This window comes from Miscanthus floridulus, chromosome 2 (assembly GCF_019320115.1).
Source record: "Miscanthus floridulus cultivar M001 chromosome 2, ASM1932011v1, whole genome shotgun sequence".
Classification (NCBI taxonomy): Eukaryota; Viridiplantae; Streptophyta; class Magnoliopsida; order Poales; family Poaceae; genus Miscanthus; species Miscanthus floridulus.
In genome coordinates this window covers 51,514,018-51,531,954 of record NC_089581.1, presented here as the reverse complement: position 1 = coordinate 51,531,954, position 17,937 = coordinate 51,514,018, and positions in this window count along the sequence as shown.

The window sequence follows — 17,937 nt, the reverse complement described above, 5'->3', positions numbered from 1 at the left end:
CCCAAAGTTGTGGGCTCCATCTCGCTCGACCTCTAGGCCATGGGCTCTGTCTCGCCCGACCTTGCGGCTGCGGGCTTCGTCTTGCCCGACCCCTTGGGTGCGGTGTCTGTTGAGGGCTGGGGTATATATACCTTTTTCTTTCCTCGCCAACAGCTATCTACGATTTAAGTGATCGTTGAGGGATGAGGGGTATATATACCTTTCCTCTTCCTTCCCAACGGGAACCCGCTCTCCTCTTCCAAACTTCAGCACGCCCAAAACAGAGCAAGAGCTCTCTCTCTCACTCCATTGTTGACCCCAAGCCCCCAAGTAAATCTATTGATTTCCCCATCAATCCTTGAGGGATTAGGGTTCAAAACTTGATTAGAGAACAACTCTATTGATTCCTAAACTCTAAAGTGCACTTGGTTTACGTTTTAGTCGGCGGTTGTGTTTGTTACTCTTAGAGATTGGCTCCTAGCCGGCTAGAGCATCACCCGTGGAGCTTACCAACTTGTGTGGCAGCCCCGAGAGGTTTGTAACCACCTCTTACAGCAAGTAAAATCACCCATCATCTTAAGAGTTCACTCTCTTGACTTGAGAACGAGGTAGGATTGCAAATCCCTAAGCCTTAGTGGTATACCTCAACAACGTGGACTTAGGCAAGCCTCGGTGGCGAGCTAAACCACGGGATAAATCCTTGTGTCATCTTGTGCTTGTGTGGCTACACTTGTGTTCTTGTTGTTGTTGAGGTGATTTCTAGGATTGAGGCCGATCTACTTGTGTGTGGTGTTCCCACCACTTTCAGTTGTCGATCTGTGATCTTCTACCCTACAGGAAGCTAAGAAATTTACCCAATCTAAATCTTGTTGGGTAGATTTTGAACTGTGAACTAATCTCTTTTGTAGGTGCGGCAGTGCCGCGGGTGAATTTGACTTTGGTTTGAGTTGAATTTTTACAGGCCTATTTACCCCCCTCTAGGCGTACCAGAGATCCTACAAGTGGTATCAAAGCGAGGTTACCTCATGTGCGCTTCACCGTGTGAGGTATGGAGCCTAGGGGAGGATCCGGTGTTGTGAAGCCCATCAACGTCGACCTAGAGGACATTGGGCTGCATGACACCGATAGCAGTGAGCTTAGCGCCTCTACAACGAGCAACTCCACGCTCCCCCAGCTAGAGGCAACCGATGTCGAAAAAACTCAAAATGAAGAAGAAAGAAAGAAGAAGGGCAGCTAGAAAAGAGAAAAGAGAAGCAAGAGAGAAGAAGAAGAAGGAGCAGCAGCGATTAGAAGAGAAGAAAGCAAGAAAAGAAGAAAGAAGACTCAAGAGAGAAGCTAGAAGAAAAAGAAGAGAAGCAAGAAAGAAGAAGAAACAAGAAGCAAAAGCCTCCAATGCATCTTCAAGTGAGCTATCTAGCAACTCCTAAGATGGTGATGATAATGAGTCCTACTAAGTGCATAACAAGAAGGACAAGAAAGGAAAGGGCAAGAAGAATGACGACAATAAATATGCTGCCGTATCCTTTAACTATTCTTCTATGTCTTTGACTAACCATGACCGCAAGTCTTTCATCATGTACCCACGGGCAAGTTACCTCATTTTGATGGGACTAACTTTGCCAAGTGAAAGCACTTGATGAGAGCCTATCTTATAGGTCTTCATCCTAGCATTTGGGAGGTTATTTGCAATGGATTTGAGCCACCAGTTGATCCCAAGAATCCAACCATGGAAGAAATGAGAATCATCCACCTCAACGGTCAAGCTACTAGTGTGCTACTTAGTGCCTTGGATGGTGATGAGTACAATAGAGTGATTGGTGTGGATGTTGCCAAGCAAATTTGGGATACTTTGCATCTTGCACATGAAGGAGTTGACAAAGTGAGAAAGGCAAGAATTGATTTGTTGATGTCCAAGCTCAACCGATTTGTTATCTTGGATGGAGAAGGGCCACAAGAGATGTTTGATAGGTTAATGACCATGGTGGGCAAGATTAGAGGCTATGGTTATGATGAGCTAGATGATCATAAAGTTGTCAAGATTATGTTGGAAGCTTATTCACCAAGAAATGAGACCATAGTAACTCTAATTAGAGACAAAAAAAAGTTTGAGTACTTCACACCAAATGATGTACTTGGGAGGATCTTGACCTTTGACATGCAAAGAGAAGAAGCAAATGAGAGGAAGAAGCTTGGAGAATTGCAAGCAAAGTTAGAAGGCATCAAGATCAACAAGGATGTAGCTCTTAAGGCCAACAAATCAAGCAAGCAAGGCTCTACTAGCAAATCCAAGATCAACCAACAAGCTTCAACTAGCAAGCCCAAAGCAAGCAAGCAAGTTCAAGAAAGAGTAGAGACCACATCATCTTCAAGTGAAAGTGAAAAAGATGATGATCAATATGAGAAAGTTGATGATGTTGCTCTCTTTATGAAGAGGTATCACAAGGGGCTAAAGAAGCAAGGCTACAAGGTAGTGAAGAGAAGCTCCCCAAACAAGAAAAAGAGGACTTGCTACAATTGTGGAAGACCAATCACTTCATTGCCAAGTGTCCATATGAGATCAAGGACAACAAATACAAGAAGGACAAGAAAGAGGAGAAGGCCGATCATAGAAAGAGCAAGAAGTACATGGAAGAGGCTCACATTGGGTATGAATGGGACTCAACTAAAGAAAGCACAAGTGAAGAGGATGAGAAGATTGCAACTTGCTATTCACAAGTCATCCCCTACACCAAGGCTCTTCAACGACATGTCCGATGATGACTACTACTCTCCTCACATTTGTCTCATGGCAAAGGGTGAGAAGGTAAAATCCAAATTGAAGGCCAAATCTCCTCCACCTCCTAGTGATATCTCTAGTAGTGATATTAGTGATAGCTCTAGTGATGATGAATCTAGTGATAAAGAAATAAACATGATAACTAAAAATTTGGATGGAAAAACCAAATTATTCATCACTAAGCTAATGGAAGATCCATAGAGTGTCCAAGCCGAGCTAGAATCTAGAGAAGAGACTCTTATCCAATAAGAGGATCTCTATATTGCTAGCAAAGAAGCTCTTGCATTAGAGAGAAGTGAGATGGAATCCTTGTGCAAGGCTTTGACCAAAGAGCAAGAGGACCATGCTATCATAAAGAAAGCAAATAAAGCCCTCAAGAAAAAGTATTATGACTTAGATGAAAAGTACAAAGAACTTGAGATGCAATATAGCATTCTTTGGGATAGCAACTCACATCTCACTAAGGCAAAGGAAACCTCTACTCCCTCCACTAGTCAAGGTTGTGAAAAATGTTTTAATCTTGATTTGAATGCCTATTCCACTAACCTTGCAAACATAGAAGCTATGAGAAAGGAGATTGCTAGGCTCAATGAAGTCATTGGAAAAGGGTGGATAAGTGTGACCCAATCCAATGACAAGGAGGTTGATGAATCAAAAGGGTCACAATTCAAGCAAGGAAGGCATCCCTCAATCAAACATGGGCTTGGACACACAAAAGGAGCCAAGACAAATGGAAGAAGGATAGTGAATGGCTATGAGTGTGTGCAGTTTGAGAGGAAGGGCAAAATTGGTACAAATCAGCCTACACAGACTGCGATAGTGCAGCGTCCTTGAGCAGCAGTGCCGCATAGTGGCAGTGTCGCAGTAAAGGGCGGCAGTGCCGTGCCCTGCAAAAATGGGAAGGCTACCAATTCTGTTCCTGATCAAATTAATCCCAAGAAGAAGGTGTACTAGGAGAAAAAGGTTTTCCAGAAGCCTAAGGAACTCGTGTGGGCCACCAAGCATAAGTATGCCTATCAACCAAAGACTTATGCACCTTGACAAAGCTTGACATCATGCTTTGTTTTGAGAAACAACAGCAGTGGGAAATTAGTTGCAAAATATGTTGGAAAGGAAACCAACATATGTAGGAATACTTCTATTTGTATTCCTAAAATTCTTATGACTAACATGCAAGGCCCCAAGTCAAATTAGGGACCTAAATCTTGCAACTAAACTTGTTTTATAGGCATACTCCTCCGATGGATCAAGTTGGGTGCTTGATATTGGATGTACAAATCATATGACCGGAGAAAGGAGTATGTTCTCATCATATTCCCCGATGATGGACTCAAATGAAAATATTCTATTTGGAGACAACTCTAAGGGGATGTGATTGGTCTCGGTAAAGTTGCTATAACCCTTGAGCATTCAATTACAAATGTTTTACATCTTGATTCGTTAGGTTACAATTTATTGTCCGTCTCTCAATTATGCGAGATGGGCTTCAATTGTCTCTTTACGAATAAGGGTGTGGAAGTCTTTAGAAGAGAGGATTCCTCTATTGTCTTTATGGGTCATTTAAAGAACAAGCTTTTGATTTCAACAAGAGTAAAGCTAATCTTGAGACTTGTTTAGTGGCAAAATCTAGCATGGGGTGGCTTTGGCATCGTCGACTAGCCCATGTTGGGATGAGGAACTTGGCCAAACTTCAAAAGGACGAACACATCCTTGGGCTAACAAATGTTCACTTTGAGAAAGATAGGATATGTAGCGCTTGCCAAGTCAGAAAGCAAGTTGGCGTACCTCACCCACCAAAGAGCATCATGACCACGATGCAACCATTGGAGCTCATATACATGGATCTCTTTGGACCGGTCACCTACCTAAGTATCGGGGGTAACAAATATGGTCTTGTTATTGTTGATGATTATTCCCATTTCACTTGGGTATTTTTCTTGTTTGATAAGTGTCAAGTTAGAGACAAGGTGAAGACTTTTGTTAAAAGAGCTCAAAAGGAGTTCGATCTCCCCATCAAGAAAATGAGAAGCGATAATGGGACCGAATTCAAGAACACCCAAGTTGAGGAGTTTCTTGATGAAGAGGGCATCAAGTATGAGTTTTCAACTCCATACACCCCTCAACAAAATAGTGTAGTAGAGAGGACAAACCATACACTAATTGACATGGCAAGGATAATGCTAGATGAGTACAAGACGCCAGACATCTTTTGGTGTGACGCCATCAACACCGCTTGTCATGCCATCAACCGCCTCTACCTACACAAGAAGTTGAAGAAAACTTCATATGAGCTTCTAACCGGTAACGAGCCTAAGGTGTCTTACTTTAGAGTATTTGGGTGCAAGTGTTTCATACTTAACAAGAAACCCAAAATCTCTAAGTTTGCATCTAAAGTTGATGAAGGTTTTCTTCTTGGTTATGGATCAAATGAGCATGCCTACCATGTCTTCAACAAAACCTCCGAGAGAGTTGAGATTGCGGTAAATGTGACATTTGATGAATCTAATTGCTCTCAAGTGGAGCAAGTTGATTCAAGTGTTGTAGGAAAGGAGGATCCACCATGTGAAGCAATCAAACAATTGGCTATTGGTGATATTAGACCACAAGAAGATGAAGTCACTGAAGTGGCGGTTCTTCAAGTTGCTGCTGCACCAATTTTTGCTGACGTACCTGATGCTATACTATAGCAAACACCTGCTGCAACTCTAGAGCACGGCAGTGACACACCTACATAGTCATCAGCAGCTGATTCGACTCTAGCTCATGGACAAAACCTACAACCCATATTTGAGCAAGATGATGATGAAGATACAGAAGATGAACAAGAGGCCATTGAGCATCCAAGGCTAAGGCAAACAATACAACATGATCATCCCATTGATAACATCCTTAGGAGTCTTCGAAAAGGGGTAACAACTCATTCACATTTAGCAAACTTTTGTCAATATTACTCGTTTGTTTCCTCTTTGGAGCCTCTTTAGGTAGAACAAGCACTTAGAGGCCCGGATTGGGTGATGACCATGCAAGAAGAGCTCAATAACTTCGAAAGAAACTAAGTATGGACTTTGGTGGAACGACCCAATACCAATGTCATTGGTACCAAGTGGGTCTTCCATAGCAAGCAAGATGAGAATGGAGTGGTGACAAGGAACAAGGCAAGGTTGGTTGCTTAAGATTTCACTCAAGTACAGGGGTTCGACTTTGAAGAAACATATGCACCTATGGCAAGAATTGAAGCAATTCGAATGCTTCTAGCGTATGCCGCTCATCACAACTTCAAGCTATATCAAATGGATGTGAAGAGTGCATTTCTCAATGGCCCTATTCAAGAACTTGTCTATGTTGAGCAACCACCAGGCTTTGAAGATCATAAGTTCCCTAACCACGTCTACAAACTCCAAAATGTGCTCTATGGGCTTAAGCAAGCACCGAGAGCATGGTATGAATGCCTTAAGGAATTCTTGCTTAAACAAGGCTTTGAAATAGGCAAAGCTGACCCTACCCTTTTCACTTACAAAGTTGGTAAAGATATATTTATGTGCCAAATATATGTCGATGACATAATATTTGGTAGTACTAATTATACTTTTTGTGAGGAATTTAGTAGGATCATGACAAAGAGATTTGAGATGTCCATGGTGGGTGGATTGAAGTTCTTCCTTGGATTTCAAATCAAGCAAGTGAAGGATGGAACTTTCATTAGCCAAATGTAGTACACCCATGATATGCTCAAGAAGTTTGACATGGTGAAAGGTCCTAATGGTTAGAGGGGGGGGGGGTGAATAGCCTATTAAAAATTTCTACAACAACACTTAACAAACCAGTTAGATAATTATGAGGCGAAGCAAGTGTTGCGCTAGCCTACTAAAATAGCAAGCCACCTACCACAATTCTAGTTTATATAGTTTCTATCCACACAAAAGCTATGACACTACACTAAGTTAATGTGCTCTCAAAGGCTAACTAAAGAGCCACACTAACCAAACTAACAAGCTCTCACAACTAGCTACACTAAAGAGCTTGACAACTAGTTTGCGGTAAAGTAAAGAGAGTGAGCAATTTGTTTATACCGCCATGTCGAGGAAGGAGCCAATCAAACATAAGAATGAATACCAATGAAGACCAATCATCTTAGAATCAAATGATGAACACAATGATTTTTTACCGAAGTTCACTTGCTAGCCGGCAAACTACTCCTTGTTGTGGCGATTCACTCACTTGGTGGTTCACACGCTAATTGGCTTCACACGCCAAACCCTCAATAGGGTGCTGCACAACCAACACAAGATGAGGATCACACAAGCCATGAGCAATCACTAGAGTACCTTTTGGCTCTCCACCGAGAAAAGGTCAAGAACCCCTCACAATCACCACGATCGGAGCCAGAGACAATCACCACCCTCCGCTCGACGATCCTCGCTGCTCCAAGCCATCTAGGTGGCGGCAACCACCAAGAGTAATAAGTGAACCCCGTAGCGAAACACGAACACCAAGTGCCTCTAGATGCAAACACTTAAGCAATGCACTTGGATTCTCTCCCAATCTCACAAAGATGATGAATCAATGATGGAGATGAGTGGGAGGGCTTTGGCTAAGCTCACAAGGTTGCTATGTCAATACAAATGGCCAAGAGAGTGAGCTTGAGCCGGCCATAGGGCTTAAATAGAAGCCCCTATGAAATAGAGCCATTGTACCCCTTCACAGGGCACAACATGGGGTGACCGGACGCTCCGGTCATATTAACCGGATGCTGGACCTCAGTGTCCAGTCACGCGATACGTGCCACGTGTCCTATCTCATCAAATGCTGAGCACTCTATCTCAACGGTCATGTGATGACCGAACGCAGCAGCTCAAAGTGACCGGACACTGAACCCCAGTGTCTGGTCATTTCTAGTAAGCATCCAGAGATGACTTTTCACGTCCGGACGCGTCCGGTCATGCTCAACCGAACACACCCAGCGTCCAGTCACTCGGTGACTCCTCTGTGCACGACCATGTCAGTGTGACCGGACGCAGCTAGCCAGCATTCGGTCGATGACCGACGCTATGCTTTTTTCTACTGCTACTGACCAGACGCACCGGTCCTTCAGAGATTAGCGTCCGGTCACTTACCGTGACCTCCATCTTTTCTATCTAGGGCGCCGGTGGCACCATCGGACTGTCCGCACTCTACAGGCAGACACTCAGCCGGTGAAGTTCCTAACCCTTGCTCAAATGTGCCAACCACCAAGTGTATCACCTTGTGCACATGTGTTAGCATATTTTCACAAACATTTTCAAGGGTGTTAGCACTCCACTAGATCCTAAATGCATATGCAATGAGTTAGAGCATCTAGTGGCACTTTGATAACTGCATTTTGATACGAGTTTCACCCCTCTTAATAGTATGGCTATCAAACCTAAATGTGATCACACTCTCTAAGTGTCTTGATCACCAAAATAAAATAGCTCCTACCATTTATACCTTTGCCTTGAGCCTTTTGTTTTTCTCTTTCTTCTTTTCAAGTCCAAGCACTTGATCATCACCATGGCATCACCATCATCATGTCATGATCTTTATTTGCTTCACCACTTGGAATGTGCTGCCTATGTCATGATCACTTGATAAACTAGGTTAGCACTTAGAGTTTCATCAATTCACCAAAACCAAACTAGAGCTTTCACATGGTGAATGCCAAGCCTATCAAAACTCCCATAACAACCAATGGACATCTAGATCTCAATGATGAAGGGAAAGCCATGGATACTAAGGTATATCACTCCATGATTGGCTCTCTACTTTATCTGTGCACATCTAGGCCTGATATTATGCTTAGTGTGTGCATGTGTGCTAGATTTCAAGCTAACCCAAAAGAATGTCACTTAGTAGCCGTTAAGAGAATCTTGAGATATTTAGTACACACTCCTAAACTTGGTTTGTGGTATCCTAAGGGCTCTAAGTTTGATCTACTTGGGTATTCAGATTTCGATTACACCGGTTGCAAAGTAGATCGAAAAAGCACTTTGGGGACATGTCAATTCCTTAGACAGTCCCTCGTGTCTTGGAGTTCTAAAAAGCAAAATTATGTAGCCTTTTCCACCACCGAGGCCAAGTATGTTGCAGCCAGTGCATGTTGTGCTCAACTACTTTGGATGAGGCAAACCCTTTAAGATTTTGGATGTCACTTCACAAAAATCCCACTCTTGAGTGACAACGAAAGTGCTATAAAGTTAGCCAAAAATCCCGTAAGACACTAAAGAACGACATCATTTCTTGAGAGACCACAAAACCAAAGGAGATATCAAAATTTGCCATGTGAGCACCAAAAAGCAACTAGCCGATATCTTCACAAAGCCCCTCGATGAGTCAAAGTTTTGTGTTTTGCGTAGTGAGCTAAATATACTTGATTCTTGTAACGTGGTTTGAATTTTAGCATGCCTTCGTTTGATAAAATAGTATCTAGGCAAAAGAGTTGAAAATTTTCATATTGTGCATGAAAATGATTTATAAAAGGCAACTTATGTATCATGCTCATGGTCTATATTGATTATTTGTTTCTGATCATGGTATATAGGTGATATGTGTCCATATCTTATATAGAGAGAGTCATATAGATTATAGCTAACTCCCACTATTTTGGGGAGTGCGGCAGTGCCGAGCCTGCCGTGCGATAGTGCTAGGCTAGGCATGCGGCAGTGCTGCACTTTGAATCTCAATTGAGATTCATCCAAAACAATTTTACTGCAGGGTCCATTTATTCTTCCTCTTATCCTTAGGTCTGCAGTAACTTCTTTCCCTCTCTCTTCCCCTCAACGCCGATGCCCATGTCTCTCTATCCTCTCGTGCCTACGCCATCGCTTGGCTACGCATTGCCGGTCTCTGGCAGTGCCGTGGTAGTTGCTAGCCATCCCTCAATGTTGCTGATGGCTGCTACTGCCCCTGGCCCGAGTAGTGTCTTCCTTCTCTCCTATCTTCGTTTGAGAAGATGGAGCATGGAGATAATGACCGAAGAGGGAAAAGGAAGATGAATAGTAAAGAGATAAGGATCCATCTCACCGTGGTTGAGGGAGGTCAACAACAGCAGGTAGTAGTGCAGCTCCAAGGGGACTTGGTGATAGGGGGAGGCGCGTGTAATACATTGAAGATGAGGAGAGGCTGGAGATGATAGGTCGTACCACTGGTGCCATTTCTGACACCCCACAACATATCTCTAAGTTTGATGGTAGATACATGAGAGATTTTGAGGGTGAGATCATCATAAGACCTCCAGATGACTCCCACCAGCATGCAGTTGTTAACTATTCCAAGAGTTGAAAGCTGGTGGAAGAGGCAAGGGGGATCAATCCCTATGTAATGCGCAAGGATGTGGGCATTGATTATAGATTCTGGAATGAGTTTCATTCCAACTTTTATGCCACTACCATTCTTGCATCCAAGAAAACCAAGATCATCAAGATACAATATATTGATTGGGATGAGATGCAGGAGGAGGAGCTTGAGTTTGACAAGGTAATCAAAATTTATGATAGGTTCCAGCTTTCAAACATCATGGGTTTCTAGTATAACTAGAATAAGGAGGTCCTTACACAGTTTCATGCCACATACTTCTATGACCAGACCTCTGATGAGATTCACTAGATGACTGATGGTCGACACTACCAAGTCAACTTTGTCACTTTTAGCCAGATTATTGGCTTTGGGAAGGAGCACCGAGGTTACACTTACATTCATGGAGCCTCGAGCTAAGATTCGTGACATCAGTTACATGTGGAGAGATAAAAGGATTGCAGATGGCAAGAGCAGTGGTCTACATAGCTTCTATTACATCCTTAACAACCTCATCAGGAACACCATCAACCCAAAGGATGGAGCAGCCTCAGATATTAATGGCTATGTGAGAAATGTGTTGGCTAGATTTGCTTCTGGTGGGGACAGGTTCAATGTTCCTAGACTCATGTGGACTGAGTTAAGATTTGTAGTAGAGGATGGGAGGAGGGGCTGCCCTATGCCCCTTACCTCATGTTCATGATTGAGAGGGTCACTGGATTTTATTTTCCGAAGGATGGGATGCACATCGTCTATAAAATTGAGAAGACCCAACTAGCTGCAGCTACTCAGGGAGCTGGGAGCTCTCATGCTCATGTAGATATCCCTGAGTCTTCCCACTCTAGGTCTCGTAGAGGAGGCAAGATGAAGAAGTTTGGCAAGTGGTTGAAGGCAATCTTCGACAAGTGCACCTATGCAGCTGACAGAGCGTATGAGATAGCTTGAGTAGCGTCAATAGTGTGGACAGTACCTTCCACCACTTCCTCCTATTCCACCTCCTCCACAGTATGACCTTCTGAGTCTCTCCGATATAGATTCAGATGATGATGATGATGATGAGCAGTAGGGACGAGTAGCAGATTGGGATGAGACCCTGGAGGGATACCGTCAGAGACAGGAGCTGAGGCATTCCATTCATTCCACTCGCTACACCACCACTACTCGCCGTTAGGGCCATGCACGTATTGACTCCGACGACGATGATGGTGATGGTGGTGCTGGGACTACTGCAGGAGGTGCTAGGGCTGTAGGAGGTGATGATATTGATTAGATGGACATCCAGAGAGATGATGAGTAAGTATTGATCTTTCTTCTTTTCTTCTCTTTTTGGTGCTTTATGCCAAAGGGGGGAAAATTAGAGGGGTCAACAACTTTTCTTTTCGATGCCATGGTCAGTAGCTGCGCTTCATGTCCTATTCAATGAGTGTTAGTGTTCGCTAGGTGAAAAGTTTGAGAGTCGCTTAAAACTCTAAACTATAAAATAATGCTACTATTTGACTTTTTGTGTGGGATATGGACATATATTAATCTATGCTATCGCTTATGATACAATTGTGCTAGAATGTATATCTTTATATGTATCATATGCTATGTGGTGTCTGTTCTGATCTATGCTGTTACAGCAAGTGCGGCAGTGCTGCACTCTGGTGCGGTAGTGCCACACCTAGCTACAATAGCAGACCAGTTTGTGCATAAACTATCATTTGCATCACATTTTACATACCTGACATAGTATACAGCACCCCACAGGAGCATGGATGTAGGGGGAGCCCCATCACTTTCACTAAAATGTGAATCTTGGCTTCTTATGCCAATTTGAGAATTCAATTCTCTAGTCATATACTTAGGGGGTGGCTCTGCACCCATGGCTCAAAAAGTCTCAGTGTTTATTTCATATCTTTTGTAAAGCTCTAAATGGGTTGTCATCAATCACCAAAAAGGGGGAGATTGAAAGTACAATCAAGCCTTAATTGTGGGTTTTGGTGATAATGACCACGCAATTAGAGAACTAATAAGATTTATCAAGATGACAAGCAGGGAATTTATATTTGAGGATGCTGCACAAAACGGAGGAGCCCTCAATTACAAATATAAATGGCTTCAAACTCAAAAAAGGTTTAAGATTCTTTTATATCTTGAATTTGAGTATAGAAAAAGCCGTACTATAAAGGGGGACACAATGCTTAAGCTAATATGTGCTACCAAGTACTCAAACAACTACAAGCATCCTCAGATTCATAGCCAAGACACTCTACACTCCACTATTACCCTTTCTATCTTGCATGGTGCGAGCTCCGTCTCGCCCGACCCCTTGGGTGCAATCTCCATCTCGCCTGACCCCTTGGGTGCGGGCTCCATCTCACCCGACCCCAAAGTCATGAGCTCTATCTCGCCCGACCTCTAGGCCATAGGCTCTATCTCGCCCAACCTTGAGGCCACAGGTTTCATCTCGCCCGACCCCTTGGATGCGGTGTCCGTTGAGGGCTGGGGTATATATACCTTTCCCTTTTCTCGCCAATAGCTATCTGCAATTTAAGTAACTGTTGAGGGCTAGGGGGTATATATACCTTTCCCCTTCCTTCCCAACAGGAACCTGCACTCCTCTTCCTAACTTCAGCATACCCAAAATAGAGCAGGAGCTCTCTTTCTCTCACTCCATTGTTGACCTCAAGCCCCCAAGCAAATCCTTTGATTTGCCCATCAATCCTTGAGGGATAAGGGTCCAAAACTCGATTAGAGAGCAACTCCATTGATTCCCAAACTCTAAAGAGCACTTGGTTCACGTTTTAGCCGATGGTTGTGTTTGTTACTCTTAGAGCTTGGGTCCTAGCTGGCTAGAGCATCGCTCATGAAGCTTGCCAACTTGTGTGGCAGCCCCTGGAGGTTTGTAACCACCTCTTGCAGCAAGTAAAATCACCCCTAATCTCAAGAGTTCACTCTCTTGACTTGAGAATGAGGTAGGGTTGCAAATCCCTATGCCTTAGTGGTATATGTCAACAACGTGGACTTAAGCAAGCCTTGTGAAAGCTCTACTTTGGTTTTGGTCAATTGATGAAACCCTAAGTGCTAACCTAGTTTATCAAAGTGATTATGAGATAGGTAGCACTACTCCAAGTGATGAAGCAATGGTGAAGATCATGACGATGGTGATGGCATGGCGATGATCAAATGCTTGAACTTGGAAAAGAAGAAAGAGAAAAACAAAAAGGCTTAAGGCAAAGGTATAAATAGTAGGAGCCATTTTTGTTTCGGTGATCAAAACACTTAGCGAGTGTGATCACATTTAGGTTAGATATCCATACTATTAAGAGGGGTAAAACTAGTATTGAAATGCGGTTACCAAAGTGCCACTAGATGCTCTAACTCATTGTATATGCATTTAGGATCTAGTGGAGTGCTAACACCCTTGAAAATGCTTTTGTGAAAATATGCTGACACATGTGCACTAGGTGATACACTTGGTGGTTGGCACATTTGAGCAAGGGTTAGAAACCTCACCGGCGGAGTGTCCACCCATAGAGTGCAGATAGTCCGATGGTGCCACCGGCATCCTAGACAGAAAAGACAGGGGTTCACAGAGTGACCAGACGCTGGGTTTAGAGTCCGGTCAGTAGCAGCAGTGAGCACACATCTCGGTCTTGTGACCAAACGCTGGCAGGGTGCGTCCGGTCAATGCTGACATATGCTGACGTGTGGTGAACGGTGGAGACATTGAGTGACTGGACACTGGGTGAGTCTGGTCAAGCATGATCGGACGCGTCCGGTCGTGATTTTGCATGAATGGAACCTTACTGGAAATGACCGGACGCTGAGGTCCAGTGTCCGGTCACCTCATAGCAGCACGTCCAGTCATCACTTAACCATTGGGATCAGGCGCTTAGTATTTGAAGAGAGGGGACATGTGGCGTGTATCACACAACTGGACACTGGGGGTCCAGCGTCCGGTCAATCTGATCGAAGCATCCGGTTGTCCTATGTTCAGTGCAGTGAGTAGCCCAATGGCTCTATTTCGTGGGGGCTTCTATTTAAGCCCCATGGCTAGCTCAAGCTCACTCTCTTGGCTATTTGCATTGACATAGCAACCTTATGAGCTTAGCCAAAGCCCTCCCACTCATCTCCATCATTGTTTCATCATCATTGTGAGATTGGGAGAGAATCCAAGTGCATTGCTTGAGTGATTGCATCTAGTGGCACTTGGCATTCATGTTTTGCTATGAGATTCACTTGTTACTCTTGGTGGTTGCCACCACCTAGATAGCTTAGAGCAGTGAGGATCATTGAGCGGAGGTTGGTGATTGTCTCTGACTCTGATTGTGGTGATTGTGAGGGGTCTCGTGCCTTCCCCGGCGGAGAGCCAAAAGGTAACTCTAGTGGATTGCTCGTGTCATTGAGTTACCTCATTAGTGGGTAGGTTCTTGTGGTTTCCAATTGTGTGGACGAGGTTCGTGCAACACCTCTTAGCCGCTGAACCACCAAGTGTTGGTCGACATAACAGGGACTAGCGTGCCGGCAAGCACATGAACCTCAGGAGAAAAATTGGTTGTCTCTTGCCCTTTGGTATTCTTCCGATGATTGATTTAGTATTCATCTTGTGATTGGTTCATTCCTCTACACGGCGGTATAATCACCCTACTCACTCTTTTATATTCTTACAAACTAGTTGTGGCAAGCTCTTTAGTGTAATTAGAATTGAGAGCTTGCTTTGTTATTTTAAGTTCATCTAGTGGAGCGCTTTAGAGTAGCAAGATTGAGAGCTCTTAGTGAGTAGTAACATTGTAAGTTGTGTGCCTAGTAATCATTGCAACTAGAATTATTGGATAGGTGGCTTACAACCCTTGTAGAGCTAGAGTAAGTTTGCATTTCGTTATTTGTCATACTAATCAAATTGCTCTAGTTGATTTGTAGATTTTTAAATAGGCTATTCACCCCCCTCTGGCCATATTAGGACCTTTCATCTTGGTGGCAAGCTGAACCATGGGATAAATCCTTGTGTCATCTTGTGATTGTGTTGCTACACTTGTGTTCTTGTTGTTGTTGAGGTGATTTCTAGGATTGTGGCCGATCTACTTGTGTGTGGTGTTTCCACCACTTTCAGCTGTCGATGTGTGATCTTCTACCCTATAGGAACCTAAGAAATTACCTGATCTAAATCTCATTGGGTAGATTTTGAACTGTGAACTAATCTCTCCTGCAGGTGTGGTAGTGCCGTTGTTTGGTGCGGTAGTGCAGCTATGCGACAGTGTCGCGCTCTCAGAGCGGCAGTGCCGTGGGTGAATATGACTTTGGTTTGAGTTGAATTTTTATAGGCCTATTCACCCCCCTCTTGGCATACCAGAGATCCTAGATGGAGATCAGGCAACAGTTGGCTATCCTACAGGCGGAGATACAAAGCATGCAGCAAAGTTAGCCCCAACCCAACACATCTAACCAGCTCCACTCAGCAAATCAAAGCTAGCTTAACCCTTCACTAGGTATGGCCGCCCAACCAACCTTCGACACACCTTTCAACTTACCGCTAGTGCAAAGAACAATAGATTCAAGATCCCCACTATCCAAGGAAATCCAAACTTCACCCTAGCCACCATCTTACAAGCCCATTACCCTACCTAAATTCAACAAAAGGTCCGATCTACGCCAATTCATCATGAGCTTTGAGGTAGCCGTAGCCTCCGCAGGAGGAAATGACACTATCTTGGCCAAGTCATTTGTCATTGCAGCCGAAGGAGATGCATTGGCATGGTACTCAATGTTGAGGCTGAGTTTAGTATATTCATGGGAGGACCTCCGAGACAAGATCATCACTAACTTCAAAGGGTTCACCATTGAATCTTTGACATCAATGGACTTGTTTTAGTGCAAATAGAATCAAGGTGAAGCACTGAGGGATTATTTTTAGAGATTTGTGCAGCTTAAAGCGAAGGCACCAAATATCCCAGAAGATGTAGCAATCGAGGCCGCAATTAAAGGCCTCTGCATCAGAGCCTTCACAACTCATCTAGCTTGGAAGAAGCCAAGCACCATAGAAGAATTATACAGAGAGTTTGAGAAGTACTGTAGGTCAGGCAATGACCTCTGAAGAAGGATAGAAGAACAAAATCAGAACAAGCAGTACCAAGGAAATGGCAGGAACGCTCAGAGGGGCAACAGAAGCCAAGGCTAGCCATAGCCTCAGCAAGCGCCTGACCAATAAGTTTTCAACATAGAGTAGCAAGGGCGTAGCCAGCAATGGCAATAGATGCCTGAGGTAGAACAAAACAAAGCATCGTAGAAGCAGTATGAAGGCAAAAAATACAATCAAAAGAAGAGCTAGAACAAAAACCAGGAACCAAGGCTGTGAAGACAGTATTATTTCTTCCATGGAGAAAACAAAGGGCATATCACTAGAGATTGCCCAGATGCAAAAGAAACCTAGGAGAGGATAAAAAATAGGGCAAACCCTCAACCTTCGCCACAACAACCCGCTAGGGAGGTCAACTATACCTTCGTTGTACCTCCGCAACAACCATATTGCCCAATCTACCTAAGCCTTAACTCCAATCAAATTCACCCATCCACTTTGGCAGCCACATACTACCCAAACTTCCTACCTGCATGATGACCAAGCACCCAACTACACGGGCAGCCATGTAGTCAGCGCGGAGAAGCCAACCTCACCAACATAAACCCAAGGCCTCCATCCATAACATTCATAGAGACAAGCCAGCCATCTCAAGTGCATAATAGACAACTTAAAGCACTACCTCCGCCACCACCTCCACCACAGCTAAACGCTCCCAAAAACAAGCCCAACCCAGAAAACCAGCTCAATCCACATACACCACTACCCACCATTGGCATGATACTACCGATATCCAGACACTCCTCAATGGAATTTTAGACAAAGAAGCAGAAGAAAGATCACCTTAGGCTCATTAACAACATAGTAGTGCAGGGTCTAGTGCGCTACAAAGATTGGTCAAAGACACCCATTACATTCTCAAAACAAGACCTCTAGTTGGAGAGCTACCCCCATACTGATGCAATGGTGATCAAAGCCAATATAGCAGGCTGGGAAATCAACAGAGTTCTCATGGACTCCGGAAGCTCTACCGACATCATGTTTGTCAATGCCTTCGATCAAATGAAACTAAGCAGAAGCCAAATGCAGCCTTCGAATGCACCACTGATAGGTTTCAGAGGAAAAAGGATCAACGCATTGGGAAAAATACCCCTACTAGTTTCTTTCGGAAGCCCAGAGAATGCCAGGACATAATACATTACCTTTGACATAGTAGACCTCTACTACCCATACAATGTCATCTTCCGTAGGGCATTTGTAAACAAGTTCAATATAGCCATTCACTTGGGCTACTTATGTATGAAAATACTAGCTTTGCATGGCACCATCACAGTGCATGGAAGTCAAAAGGAGGCAAGAAACATAGAAAGAGCAATCTACAAATTGTAGCGCAACATCAATTCTATTGAAGCAGCCAAAAGCAATTCACTAGAGCCTCTGGACATGCTGAAGGGCAAAACAAATCTCAAAGATCAAGAAGAAACAAAGTCAGTCCCATTGGAAGATGTAGTCCTAGATATAAAAGTCATTATCGAAGGCAACTTGTCGAAAGAAGAAGAAGCAGAACTCATAGAAACCTTAGCCAAGAACAAAGATGTCTTCACCTGGTCAGCCTCCGACCTCAAAGGAGTCAGCATGGATATCATACAACACTCCCTTGACATCAACCCTAGAATGAAGCTAAGGAAGCAGCAACAAAGCAAAATGTTAGAGGCTAGAATCTTAGCAGCGAAGGCAGAAGTACAGAGCCTGTTAGATGCAAACGTCATCAGAGAAGTCAAGTACTCAGAATGGCTAGCAAATGTTGTACTAGTAC